The sequence below is a fragment of the Myotis myotis genome, unplaced genomic scaffold, assembly GCF_014108235.1.
Source record: "Myotis myotis isolate mMyoMyo1 unplaced genomic scaffold, mMyoMyo1.p scaffold_m19_p_1, whole genome shotgun sequence".
In the NCBI taxonomy this organism is placed as follows: domain Eukaryota; kingdom Metazoa; phylum Chordata; class Mammalia; order Chiroptera; family Vespertilionidae; genus Myotis; species Myotis myotis.
In genome coordinates, this window is record NW_023416313.1 from 148,366,204 (window position 1) to 148,380,306 (window position 14,103).

The window sequence follows — 14,103 nt, forward strand, 5'->3', positions numbered from 1 at the left end:
CCAGCTGCTCCCACCCCCCAGCACATGCCCTCATCCCCCTACTGTCTGTGTCCATTGGTTATGCTCATATGCATGCATACAAGTCCTTTGGTTGATCTCTTACCCACCCCTCCTCACCCTCTCCTGCCTTCCCTCTGAGGTTTGATGGTCTGTTCAATACTTCTATGTCTCTGGATCTATTTTTGTTCATCAGTTTATGTTGTTCATCATAGTCCACAAATGAGTGAGATCATGTGATATTTATCTTTCTCTGACTGGCTTATTTCGCTTAGCATAATGCTCTCCAGGTCTATCCATGCTGTTGCGAATGTTAAGAGTTCTTTCTTTCTTTCTTTCTTTTTTTTTTTTACCGCAGCATAGTATCCCATTGTGTAGATGTAATAGTTTTCTAATCCACTCATCTGCTGATGGGCACTTAGGCTGTTTCGAAATCTTAGCTATTGTAAATTGTGCTTCTATGAACATAGGGGTGCATGTATCCTTTCTGATTTCTTGGAATATATTCCTAGAAGTGGGATCACAGGGTCAAATGGGAGTTCCATTTTCAGTTTTTTGAGTAAACTCCACACTTTTTTCCACAGTGGCTGCACCAGTCTGCATTCCCACCAGCAGTGCACAAGGGTTCCTTTTTCTCCGCATCCTCGCCAGTACTTTCATTTGTTGATGGTAGTCATTCGGAGAAGTGTGTGATGGTACCTCATTGTCGTTTTGATTTGCATCTCTCGGATGATTAGTGACTTTGAGCATGTTTTCATATGTCTCTTGGCTTTCTGAATGTCCTCTTTTGAAAAGTGTCTATTTAGGTCCTTTGCCCATTTTCTGATTAGGTTGTTTATTTTCCTTTTGTTAAGTTGTATGCATTCCCTATAAATTTTAGAGATTAAATCCTTATCGGATATAACATTGGCAAATATATTCTCCCATGCAGTGATTTTTAGACGTTATGAAATTTAGCAGCTGTTAACTTTGCCTTCCCAAAGTGATTTGAAATGAGCATCCCAGACAATGAACCTCCCTCTGACAAACTCAGCTTGTGCTTTGCTGTCAGCTGTGATGATTTAGATCCTCCTTTTCCTTGGCTCAGAAATCGATGTCACAGCTGTACTATGTACTGGGCAAATGATGTTCTTTTTATCTGCCTTTAGCTATGAAACTGTGTTCTTCTTATCACTGGATTGAAGGACATCTTTGTACCTGAACACAGTGATTTGAGGGTGATGTCAAACACATTTTGACTCACATAAATATTCAGTTGTGTCAAGAATTACAAATAGAATCTTGTGACCTTGTTTCAATCAGGAGAAACCTGGAATAAAAATTTTAAAATGTATTAAAATTACATTTTTGTTTCCTATTTGCTGCAAAATAACTTATGGTCCTCAGAGGACATTTTAGAAAATTCAAGCAAAACGAGAAAAATAAAAATCACCTGCATTCTTTCACCTGGATGCAATAATTATTCACATTTTAGAATAAGAATTTGTACATACATACAATTGTATACACCACATTTTTTTTTTTTAAAAAAAAGGACCATGGTGTAAATGTTATTTATCATCTGGATTTTTTAAAATAAAAAATTTAACATAGTGTGGGATCTTTCCATGTCAGTAAATACATAAAATCAATTTAAATTATTTAATTAGTCTGCTATTTGTCTAGGTATTTTTTGAGAATATGTTTATTGATTTAAAAAAAAACATGTTTTTATTAATTTCAGATAGAAAGAGAGAGGGAGCGAGAGAGATAGAAACATCAATGATGAGAGAGAATCATTGATCAGCTGCTTCCTACATACCCTCTACTGGGGATCAAGCTTGCAACCCAGCATGTGCCCTGACCAGGAATTGAACTGTGATGTTCTGGTTCACAGGGCGCTGCTCAACCACTGGGACACATCTGCATGGCCTGCCTGGCTGTTTATTGATTTTTTTTTTTTTTTTTTTTTTTTTTTTTTTTTTTTTTTTTTTTTTTTTTAGAGAGGAAGGAAGAGATAGGGAAACATTCATCAGCTGCCTCCATACACACTGCGACCAGGGTGCCCTGACTAGGAATCAAACCTGCAACCTTTTGGTGTACTGGACAATGTTCCAATGAACTGAGCTCCTGCAGGGTGGTCCCAGGAAGTGGCTGACTTTGCACCTGCTGGAGGCCCTAGAGCAGTATGCCCGGTGGACAGCTTCAGACCATATCAGATTACAACTCTGCACATCCAAAAGTGACACACTCAGTGACAGACTCAGTGAGCACCAAAGCCCCACTGAAGCAAGTCCTCCATAGTGGCATCTCCTACACAGCAACTCTTCCACTGTAGTCACAGTTGGTCCTCACAGCTAATTGACCTGGAGGTCAATTCCTCCCAGTGACACCAACAGCAAGCAAGGCTCACCTACAACAAGACAGTGCACACAGCCCACACAGGGGTACATCTAGGGTGTCCAGCTCAGGAGACTGGGGTGGCTGAGCCACTGGCCCTTCAAGAGACCGACTATACAAGTCCACTCTGCCAATTCCAGGAGATGTAGCAGCTCTACTTAATACAGAGAAACAAACACAGGGAAGCAGCCAAAATGCGGAGACAAAGAAATATGTCAAAAATAAAAGAATGGAAGAAATCTCCAGAAAGAGAACTAAATGAGATGGAAGCAAGCAAACTACTGGATACAGAGTTCAAAACAATGGTTATAAGGTTGCCTAAGAATCTTAATTAGAGCTTCAAGGGATTTTGTAAGACTTTCAAGGATCTTAGTGAGAATTTCAAGAACCTTAGTGAAAACACCAAAGACATGAAAAAGGACAAGTCATAAATTAAACATACACTAACTGAAATAAAGAATAATTTACAGGGATTCAACAGTAGAGTAGAAGATTCTGAGAATCAAATCAACGATTTGAAATATGAGGAAGCAAAAAACACCCAATCAGAAGAGCAAAAAGAAAAAAGAATCCAAAAATATAAAGATAGTGTAAGAAACTTCTGGGACAACTTCAAGCATACCAACATTTGCATCATGGGGATGCTGGAAGGAAAAAAGAGAGAGCAAGATATTGAAAAACCTATTTGAAGAAATAATGACAGAAAACTTCCCTGACCTGGTAAAAAAAAATAGACTTACAAGTATAGGAAGCACAGAGAGTCCTAAACAAGAGGAATCCAAAGAGACCCACACCAAGACACATCATAATTAAAATGTCAAAGGTTAAAGACAAAGAGAGAATCTTAAAAGCAGCAAAGGAAAAGCAATTAGTTACCTAAGGGAGCACCCATGTTACTATGAGCTAATTTCTCAACAGAAACTATGCAGGCCAGAAGGGAGTGGCAAGAAATATTCAAAGTGATGAATAGCAAGGACCTACAAACAAGATTACTTTACCCAGCAAAGCTATCATTTAGAATTGAAGGTCAGATAAAGAGCTCCTCAGACCAGGAAAAGCTAAAAGAGTTAATCACCATCAAACCAGTGTTACATGAAACTTTGAAGCTTATTCTTTAAGAAGAGGAGGAGGAGGAGGAGGAGGAGGAGGAGGAGGAGGAGGAGGAGGAGGAAGAGGAAGAGGAAGAAGAAGAAGAAGAAGAAGAAGAAGAAGAAGAAGAAGAAGAAGAAGAAGAAAATGGCAATAAATACATATCTATCAACAACTGAATCTAAAAATCAAAATAAATGAATAAGGAATCTAATGAATAAAATAAACTAATGAGTAAAATAGAGTCAGAGGCATGGAAACATGGAACAGACTGAGGAATCTCAGAGGGAAGAGGGGAGGGGAGGGTGGGAAGAGATTAACCAAAGATCTTATATGCATACTAGAGGCCCAGTGCACAAAATTCGTGAATGGGGAGGGGGGGTCCCTTAGCCCAGCCTGCACCCTCTCACAATCCGGGATATCCCTCTTGCAATCCTGGACCGCTGGGTCCTAACCACTCACCTGCCTGCCTGTCTGATTGCCCCTAACCACTCACCTGCCTGCCTGATTGCCTCTAACCACCTCTGCCTTGGCCCTTGTCACTGCAGCTTTGTCTGGAAAGTCGTTCGGCTGTCCGGTCTAATTAGGATGTTATGCTTTTATTATTATAGATATGCATTACCTATGGACACAGACAATAAGGTGGTGAAGGCCTGGGAGGGTGGGAACTGGTTGGAGGGGGACAATGAGGGAAAAAAGAGGGACATCTGTAATACCCTCAACAATAACAATTTTAAAAACTATAATTTTTATCTCTTTATTGCTATTTTCTTTCTAATTTTTCCTCACAGTATATTTGCACCTCACAGTATAGATGACATGAACATTTTTGTAGCTAGAAGCAGCAAATACTTTAATTGTTTAAAGAACTTTAATTCTTGTTTTAAAAATATATTTTTATTGATTTCAGAGAAGGAAGAGGGAGAGAGATAGAAATATCAATGATGGGAGAGAATTATTGATTGGCTGCCTCCTGCACACCCCCCACTGGGGATCAAGCCAACAACCTGCGCATGCACCCTGACTGGAGACCAAACCATGACCTCTTGGTTCATAGGTTGATGCTCAACCATTGAGCCACACTGGCCAGGCAGAAACTTTAATTTTTTAAACTCTATATTTAATGAGGAAGCTTCTAGTCTTTGCCCACTGAGAATAATTCTAGCTTTGGAGATTATTGATATGTAATGTTAAGAAGGTATTAACCTTTTCCCATATTTATCAGACCGTTTTTTAAAAAAAATTAAGTATGGAAGTTGTTTTTTACTAAAAAAATATTCAACATCCATGGAAATGATCATGTTTCTCTATATATATGCATATGATGAGCTATGTTAACAGATTTTCTAATATTGAATAGTCTTTCTATACCTCAGAAAAACCCCACTTAGTTATGGCATATAATTTTTTTAATGTTTTACTGGATTCTCATGGCTATTATGTTGTGATTTTTGCATTGATATTCATAAATGTGTAGTTTTCCTTTCTAGTACTATTTTTGCTGTTTTCCTACTGACATCACACTTGCTTTATGAAAAGAATTAGAAACTTTCCCCTATTTATTTATTCACTTATTTCTTGTGTGCTTGTGCTTAGTTCTGTGAAATTATCTGGGTGTGGTGACTTTGCCGGGGTGGCAGGTCGGGGAGGGGAATGTAGCGGGTAACTTTTTGACAGTGTCCATGCTAGTGCTATGCTACTTGGTATATTTGTTTTTCATCTTTTCTGGGGTCAGTTTTTAAATGTATTTGGATATATGTGAGCAAAAGAGAAATACATAAGCATATAAATATTTTCTGCTGTATCTAGTCTCCCCGCCCCGCCCATTTGGTGTGTTTGTCTTCTCTCCTTTTAAAATGAAGAACTATAGGCTTGCTCATAGTTAATATATTTAGTTGATTTTCAAAAATCAGTTCTTATATTTGTTGATTTTAGTTATAACAATTCATTTCTTTCTTAATTTCTTCTTCCTAATTTCTTAGGTTTACCTTTTTTTCTAATTTGTTGTTTTATATCCTCAATTCATCTACTTTTTAAAATTCTTTCTTCTTTATTGACATAAGCAAGTTAGGCTGTGAATTTTCCCCCAAGCACTTCTTTAGCTATATATTCCATATGTGAGGTAATGATAACAACAATGGTGAATGAATCAGCCTCTCATGAAAATAAAGTTTACAACTTTAAATGAACACACATTTCTGAAAACAAACATTTTAGACACACGTGATTTCTTATAACAAATATTTTTAGTTTCAAGTTACAAGACAAATATCCTTGGAACTATTTGTAAAAAAAACCTTTTAATAATGTAAGAAAGTTCTTTTGGTTGACTGTTTAGACAAATGCTCAATTCTATAAGCATAAGATACAGAAAAAATATTAATTAAATTTTTAGTAACTGATATGTACATATTTTTGCTGTTTCCTCGTCTCTCTAATAAGATGAAATGGTTTAGCACTTTCTTTCTTTTTTTAAAATATATGTTTTTATTGATTTCAGAGAGGGAAGGAGAGGGAGAGAAAGAGGAACATCAATAATGAGAGAGAATCATTGATTGGCCGCCTCCTGCACACCCCCCACTGGTGATTGAGTCCGAAACGTGGGCATGTGCCCTTGACTGGAATCGAACCTGGGACCCTTCAGTCCACAGGCCGACGCTCTATCCACTGAGTCAAACCTGCTAGGGCTAGTGCTTTATTTTCTTAAAGCATTGATATCAATGGACTCCCTTTCCTTGAAGGCACTTAGATTGTTAACTATGGCTTACAGCTTTTGTCTTCAGTTACAATTTCTAACCAAGGTCAAATTAATGAATATGAAATTTATATTTTTTCTGATTTCAAAATTAGAATTATTTTAATATTTCACCATTGAGGTTTTTTGTGAATATTTGAAATTTTTTCTTACTCTTAGACATTTTATCTATCCATAAAAGCATAGAAGCTTATTAAGAGATTGAAAAATTGGACCAGGTGGTGGGTTTCTGGTGTTCATTGTATTATTCTTTCAGTTTTTCTGTATATTTGAACATGTTCATAATAAAAAGTTGGACAAAATCAGATCTATTTATATAACTGTAAGAGATATCTAGGAGTGCTACAAAAATGATGAAAAAAGAAGGGGAGTCAGCTGTGACAAGGGACACAATAGCTGTTTGAATTGTAAGCAGACAGCCATTACCCTCTGTTGTTTTTTCTCGTGGAGAGCAGAAATGCTCTGGTATGTGACAAGAATAATTCAGGTTTGATATAACAGGGATGGCCTTCTGTAGGGGAACACACAGCTGCTTTGCCTTGAGTGTCTTTAGCCCCATAGATGCTCTCTGTCTAGCACGTGAGGCCACCTATGGGCGTGAAGTAGCTCCCTTTGATAGGAGAGAGGAGGCAGCAGAATGGTCCTCAGAGAGATCAAGGGGCAGCTGCAGCTCACATGCCTGTATAGAGTTAACAGGATGGTGTCCAGCTATTCTGAAAACAGAATGATTACCGGCGGGGATGTAGATTAGGTTCTGCCTCAGATGCACCCTCGTGGCTCTACAGGTTTGCTCTGTGGATTATCCTCTGCTTTGCTTATCACCCAGAGTGGTTCCATTAGAACTTTGAGCACAGGAAAGGGAGGGGCTCTGGAGTTCATGGAGCACAGCTCTTTATTCTTTTGGGAGCAAAGAGTTCATATCAACACGTACAAAGTATGGGATTTAACAAGAGAAATGATCTTCATGACATTGGTCAGGCAAATTTCCCTGACAGAAAAAAGTCATTCATGCACAACATTAGTTGGTACCCACTCTAGCCAGAGCCATACTGAGAACATGGCTATTGGAGTTTCTAGAGTGCCATGCACATAACACCTGGGATACAGATACCTGATTCTGACCTGGATATAAATCCCGACTCTCCCATTTATTAGCTATGTAACTCTGGAAGCAAGTGCCTTAGTAGTCCCTGTGCTTCAGCCTCCTCCTTAGTGGACTGGGTATCATAGTAATCCCTAGCTCACAGGATCTGCCTGGAGGATTAGAGAGAACATTAGAGTGAAAAGTGCTTAGAATGGAACATAGTAAGTGCACAGTAAATGTTAACTATTATTATTTAGCATGATTGTATTGTATTCTTTTTGACAAGCCCCATGCTCCTCACTTTTCAACCACTCAGCTACCTTACACAGGCCCCAAGTTACCTCTGGGCTAAGAAGCAGTTACTCTTGGATCTTCCTGGTTACTCATCTGGGGGGGATTTCCCAGATCTCAGGAGCTTCTTGCCTTTCTAGCTACATCAAAACAATAAATTCTCAGGTGAGAGGACTCTGACCCTTGCTGTTGGGTTTATGGGTGAGAGAGCAAGTGAGTCATCCTGTGGACATGACCTTGGAGTCTCTCCTTCTGTCTTTTCTTCTTGAGCTAAAGAGGTACCTGTGGGCAATGAGATTCATTTAACTCAACCATCAACAGTCCCAGGGGTTCTGTTGGGTTATCCTTAATCTACGTTCAGAATTACTACTAACAAGACCTCGGTATAAGCCATTTTAGGGAGACTTTGTGACTTTATGTGCATCTGGTACAGGCCTGGTGTATTTGGATTGTTTCCCGGTTTCTATGGAATTTTGAAACTTGGAGCCCCAAATATTGATCCTCTGAGGGAAGCTTTCCCTTCTCTGGAGTGAAGTTGTGGGGCTTCTCTGGAGACTCATTACAACACTGAGATAATAAGGCCCCAGCCACTTGGAATCCCTTGGCTGTTGATTGCTCTAACTTTAATATGTTTTTTAAAATTGATTTTTAGAGAGAGTGAGGAAAGGAGAGGGGAGAGAGATAGAAACATCAATTGGCTGCCTCCTGCACACCTCCCCCATCCGGGGATCGAACCCATAACCCAGCCATGTGCCCTGACCGAGAACTGAACCAGTGACCTCTTGGTGCATGGGCCAACGCTCAACCACCAAGCCACACTGGCCAGGCCTGATTGCTCTAACTTTAAAACTGGAAGTTTGTCCTTTCCTTTCCAGGTGTATAGCATAGTAACTTTGGAAATGTTTAATGAGTCAGGTAGAGGGAGTGAGGGGGAAATAGTGGGCAAGGCCCTTCCAAGAGCTGGATCAGTAGGGTAATGAACATGAGCATTGTGTGGCTGTCCCTTTCCTAGAAGTCTCTGCCTGTCCCTTGACCTTTTCATCCCCCATCTCACTCAGCTTGCTCCAGGGTGGCCTTCCTGTACTTCAGCCACACCAACTCATCTCCATCTTGGGGCTTGGGCCCTACTCCTGTGGCCTCTGCTTACTGTCACCTCCTTTCCTGTCCATCTTATACAAAATAGAGCCCCTCGTTATTTCCTGTCCCTTTACTCTGTTTATGTACTTTTATTCATAACACTACTGCATATTTTATTTACATATTATATTGGTCTGTCTTTCCCACTAGAAGGAAAACTCTATGATGGCAGAGGCTGACTTGTTCATTGCTGTATCCTCTATGCTTAGAACAGTCTTGACATAGCATAGGTGCTAACTAAGCATTTTCTGATGAAAGTGACAAAGCAACACGCCTCTCTTATCCAGAGGAGTCTGTATGGAGCAGAGTAGCTGTGGGGTAGGGGCAGAAGGGGAGACACGAGCACTTCTTGCAGCATTTTGCAGGGTTTTGGGGATAAAATTCAGGAGTGCCTTTTGAGAGGGGGATGTGAGGCACGAAAAAAACAAAAGTGAATAACTTAGACCAATTTCTGTCCTCTGGGATGACTGACCTCCCTCTGCGAACTAGCACCAGTTAACTCAGGATGTCTTCAGCACCTTTGATTGCTCCGTGGAGACTGGGTTCGTATGTTTTACCTCTGGGACTCAAGAATGGGACCTAGAGCGATATGAAGTTTGGAAGGAGAATATCAAAGAATACAGACTTGCTTCCAGCCAGACAGGACCATTGCCTTGTTTAAAGTATAGCTTGCACTTTGGCACCTTCCTGCTTTGGCTCCTGCCATTTCTCCTAACAGGAGCACTCTCCTTCCTCTTCCCTCTTTCCAATTACTACCCTCTCTTCAAGGCCTAGTTCAAATTCTTCTTTTGGGAAGCCTTCCCAGATCTTATGGGGAAGAGCAACCTTTCCTTCCTCTGAACTCTTTTGAGTCTTACTGTTCACACATTCATGACATTTGGCTATGAATGATTTGGGGGCAGCTCAAGTAACTAACTAATTAATGAACTGACTAAGTAACTCTGAAGTCTTTGGTTTGTTTGGTTTTCAAAGGTCACCCTTCCCTTTGGTGCTTAAAAATCACAAGTGTCCAAGCTGGGATCCTGAATGACAACTGAAAGTTTAGGAGTTTACTGGATCCACTCCATGTAATTCCCAGAGGAAGGCTTACATTTTCTGCCAACCTATGCTGGTTCTGCAGATCATCTGGCCATCTTGTGACCAGCTTCTCCAACTGCTATGCTTTCCTCATACCTCCTCATCCCAAGTGCAGACAAAGACCCCACTGTCATCTGACCAAGCACATCAGAGACCTACCAAAAAACCTTGTCAAAAGCCTTGGAATAATAGGAGGAAATTCTAGTGTAGAAAACCTATAGAACAACATACTAGAAATTATTATTCTTTGAGTCCAGCAGCCATATACTACACAGGTTTTTTAAAAAAATTTATACTTTCCTGATCCCTTATTATGCTGCCACATTGTCTTCTGCTGAGTAGTGCCTGCCCTATATCTCGCTCTGCTCTGTTTGCCCTGGGTGCAGGGCCCAGGTCTCTAAGGCCCATTGAGAAGGAAAAACCCCATTTTGGCCCTAAGCCAATTTTCCAGGAGACATTATATTTCTTAGAGATGGATCTGTTCTCACAATGCAACTCATCTCAATGTCACAAAGGACAGCAATGTAGCTGCCCATACTATCCAAAGCAATCTAGGTTCAATGCAATTTCTATCAAGATACCAATGGCGTATTTCACAGAACTACAACAAATATTTCAAAAATTTATATGGAACCACAAAAGATCCCCAAAGCTACAGCAATCTTGAGAAAAAAAAGAACAAAGTTGAAGGATTCACACTACCTGATATCAAACTATGTTACAAGGTCATAGTAATCAAATCAGCATAGTACTGGCAGAAAAACAGACATATAGATCAATGGAACAGAATACAAAGCCCAGAAATAAACCCATACCTTTATAGTCAATTAATATTTGACAAAGGAGGCAAGACTATGCAATGGGGGTAAAGATAGCTTATTCAATAAATGGAGTTGGAAAAATTGGACAAATACATACAAAAAAAAGGAAAGAAAGAAAATAGACCATCTTCTTAAACCATACACAAGAGTAACCTTAAAATGAATTAAAGATTTAAATCTTAGACTTGAAACCATAAAAATTCTAGAAGAAAACATAGGCAGTAAAATCTCAGACATTTATCTTAGCTATATTTTTCTGATATATCATCTTGGGCAAGGGAAACAAAAGAAAAATGAGCAAATGTAATTAGATCAAACTAAAAGTTTTTGCACAGCAAAGGAAACCATCAACAAAATGAAAAAGACAACCCATTGAATGGGAGAACATATTCACTAATGATACATCTAATAAGGGGTTAATATCCAAAATTATAAAGAACTTACACAACTCAACACTGAAAAAACAAACAAGCCAATTTAAAAGTGGGCAAAGGCCCTGGCCGGGTGATTCAGTTGGCTGGACTACTGTTCAATATATCAAAACATTGAGAGTTTGATTCCCAGACGGGGTGCCTACGGGAGGCAACCGATTGATGTTTCTCTCTCTTCCTCTCTCTCTAAACAAACAAACAAACAAACAAACAAACAAACAAACAAACAAGAACATATCCCCAGGTAAGGATAAAAAAAGAAGATTTTGAAAAATTGGCAAAGGATCTAAATAGACACTTTTCCAAAGAGGACATACAGATGGCCAATAGACATATGAAAAGATGCTCAAGGTCACTAATCATCAGAGAATGCAAATTAAAAGCACAAAGAGATATCACCTCACACCTGTCAGAATGGCAATCATCAATAGGTCAACAAACAGCAAGTGTAGGTGAGGATGTGGAGAAAAGGAAACCCCCATGCACTGTTGGTGGGAACGCAGATTGGTGCAGTCACTGTGGAAAGCAGTATGGAGTTACCTCAAAAATTAAAAATGGGCCCAGCCAGCATGGCGCAGTGGTTGAGCATCTATCTATATACCAGGAGGTCACAGTTTAATTCCTGCTCAGGGCACATGCCTGGGTTGCAGGTTCGATCCCCAGTGTGGGGCATGCAGGAGGCAGCCGATCAATGATTCTCTCATCATTGATGTTTTTTTCTCTCTCTCTCTCTGCCTCTCCCTTCCTCTTTGAAATCAATAAAAATATATTTTAAAAAATTAAAAATAGAAATCGCCTTACGACCTAGCAATTCCACTTCTGGGAATATATCTGAAGAAGCCCAAAAAACACTAATTGGAAAGAATATATGCACCCCTATGTTCATTGCAGCATTATTTACAATAATATCCAAGATTTGGAAGCAGCCCAAGTGCCCATCAGTTGAGGAATGGATAAAAAAATCTGTGGTACTACAATATTGTACTACTCGGCTGTAAAAAAGAAAGAAAGAAAGAAAAGAAATCTTACCTTTTGCGACAGCATTGATGGACCTGGAGAGCAGGTGAAAGAAGCCAGTGATTTCACTTATATGTGAAATCTAATGAACAACATAAACTAACAAACATAATAGAAACAGACTCATAGATACAGAGAACAGACTGACAGCTGTCAGAGGAGAAGGGGGTTTGAGGGTTAGGAGAAAAAGGTGAAGGGATTAAGCAATAAACAAAACAAAACAGAACTCATAGACACAGACAATGGTATGGTAATCACCAGAGAGCAAGTGGGGTAGGGAAGGTAGGAGAGGGTAAAAAGGGATAAATAGTGATGGAAGGAGAATTGACTTGGGATGGTGAACACATAATGCAATATACAGATGATGTATTGTAGAATCATACATCTGAAATCTATATAATTTTATTAACCAACTAGAAGCCCGGTGCATGAAATTCATGCATGGGGAGGGGGCGGGGCCTCAGCCCGGCCTGTGCTCTCTCGCAGTCTGGGGACCCTTGAGGGATGTCCTATTGGCGGCTTAGGCCCGCTCCCCTTAGGCCCACTCCCCATGGGCAGTCAGACATCAGTGCTGCTGTGGAGGCAGGAAAGGCTCCCACCACTGCCGCCGTGCTGCCAGCCGTGAGCCTGGCTCCTGGCTGAGCAGCACTCCCCCTGTGGGAGTGCACTGACCACCAGGGGGCAGCTCCTGCATTGAGCGTCTTGCCCCCTGGTGGTCAGTGCATGTCATAGGTACCGGTTGTTCCGCAGTTTGGTCAATTTGTTTATTAGCCTTTTATTATATAGGATATCACCCCTATAAACCCAATAAAATTTAAAAACAAACACAGTCTATTCCCAAAATTTAATCAGAAAATTGGTGGTAATTTAAAAGAGACTTTTCTAGCTTCTAGGCATTACATATTCAAGAATATTGGGGTTGAAGCTTATTAGAATACTCCATTGTAAAATTTAAATGTTTTATATCTTACAGAAATCAGCAGGAAAGTAAAGCATTGAGGAAGAGAATGGCAGTGTTATTCCAAGGAAGCCCAGGGGGATCTGTCTCTCCTTTTCGAAGATTCAGGTTGTGTCTGGTAATGGGTAGGTAGTGTCCTGAGAAAGTCACACTAACAAAAATGTCCTTACGAGTGATGAACATTCAAGAATGACACTTTATTAATTTGCATGGGAAATAGGACTGCCAGACCAGATATGCTCTGCCCAGGGTGCTCGCTCACTAACTTTGCCTTCTTCCTCCTAGTCTGAACCACTCGCTGAGCTTCCTTTGACCCTTTGTAAAAGAAAAGCATGTTTTTCCGTCTCTGTCAGTGGGTGTTTAGTTTGGAGAAGTCTCAGAAAGCAAGTAGTACTTTCAAAAGAGATAAAAATTCCTCCCTAGTCATTCTGCCTGTCGGGTTGTACTGTAGGCAGTGCTCTGCCCACTGGATGCATTATGATATTCCAAAAGAGCAGGGGCAGCCGCTCTCTGGAGAAACTCATCTTTCCTGGGACAGAGCTCCTGGGAACTACAAAGGACAGCTACGAGGTGTGCTTCTCTCCTCTACCACTGGGAATCTGCCTCCAGCTCGTGAGGAAGTCATGTGAACAGCAAAGGTGAGAAGACATCAGAGAGGTGCTGTAAGTGCTTAGATACTTGCCAAGAACTTAGAAATGAGGAAAATGGATCGTCCTAAGTCAGTGGTTCCTTTTTCTTTTTTAAAAATGTTTTTATTGCTTTCAGAGAGAGGAAGGGAGAGGGAGAGAGAGAGATGGAGACATCAATGATAGAGAATCATTGATAGGCTGCCTCCTGCACACCCCCTAATGGGGATCAAGCCTGAAACCCAGGCGTGTGTCCTGACTGGAATTGAACTGTGTCCTTCTGGTTCATGGGTCAACACTCAACCACTAAGCCACACTTGCAGAGCCCAAATCAGTGGTTCTTAATATTTTTTGAATCAGAAAGCCATTTGAGAATTTGACTTTTCCCACTTCCCTCCCAATTTATATACATAGTAGATTTATATACACTATTTTGCATAT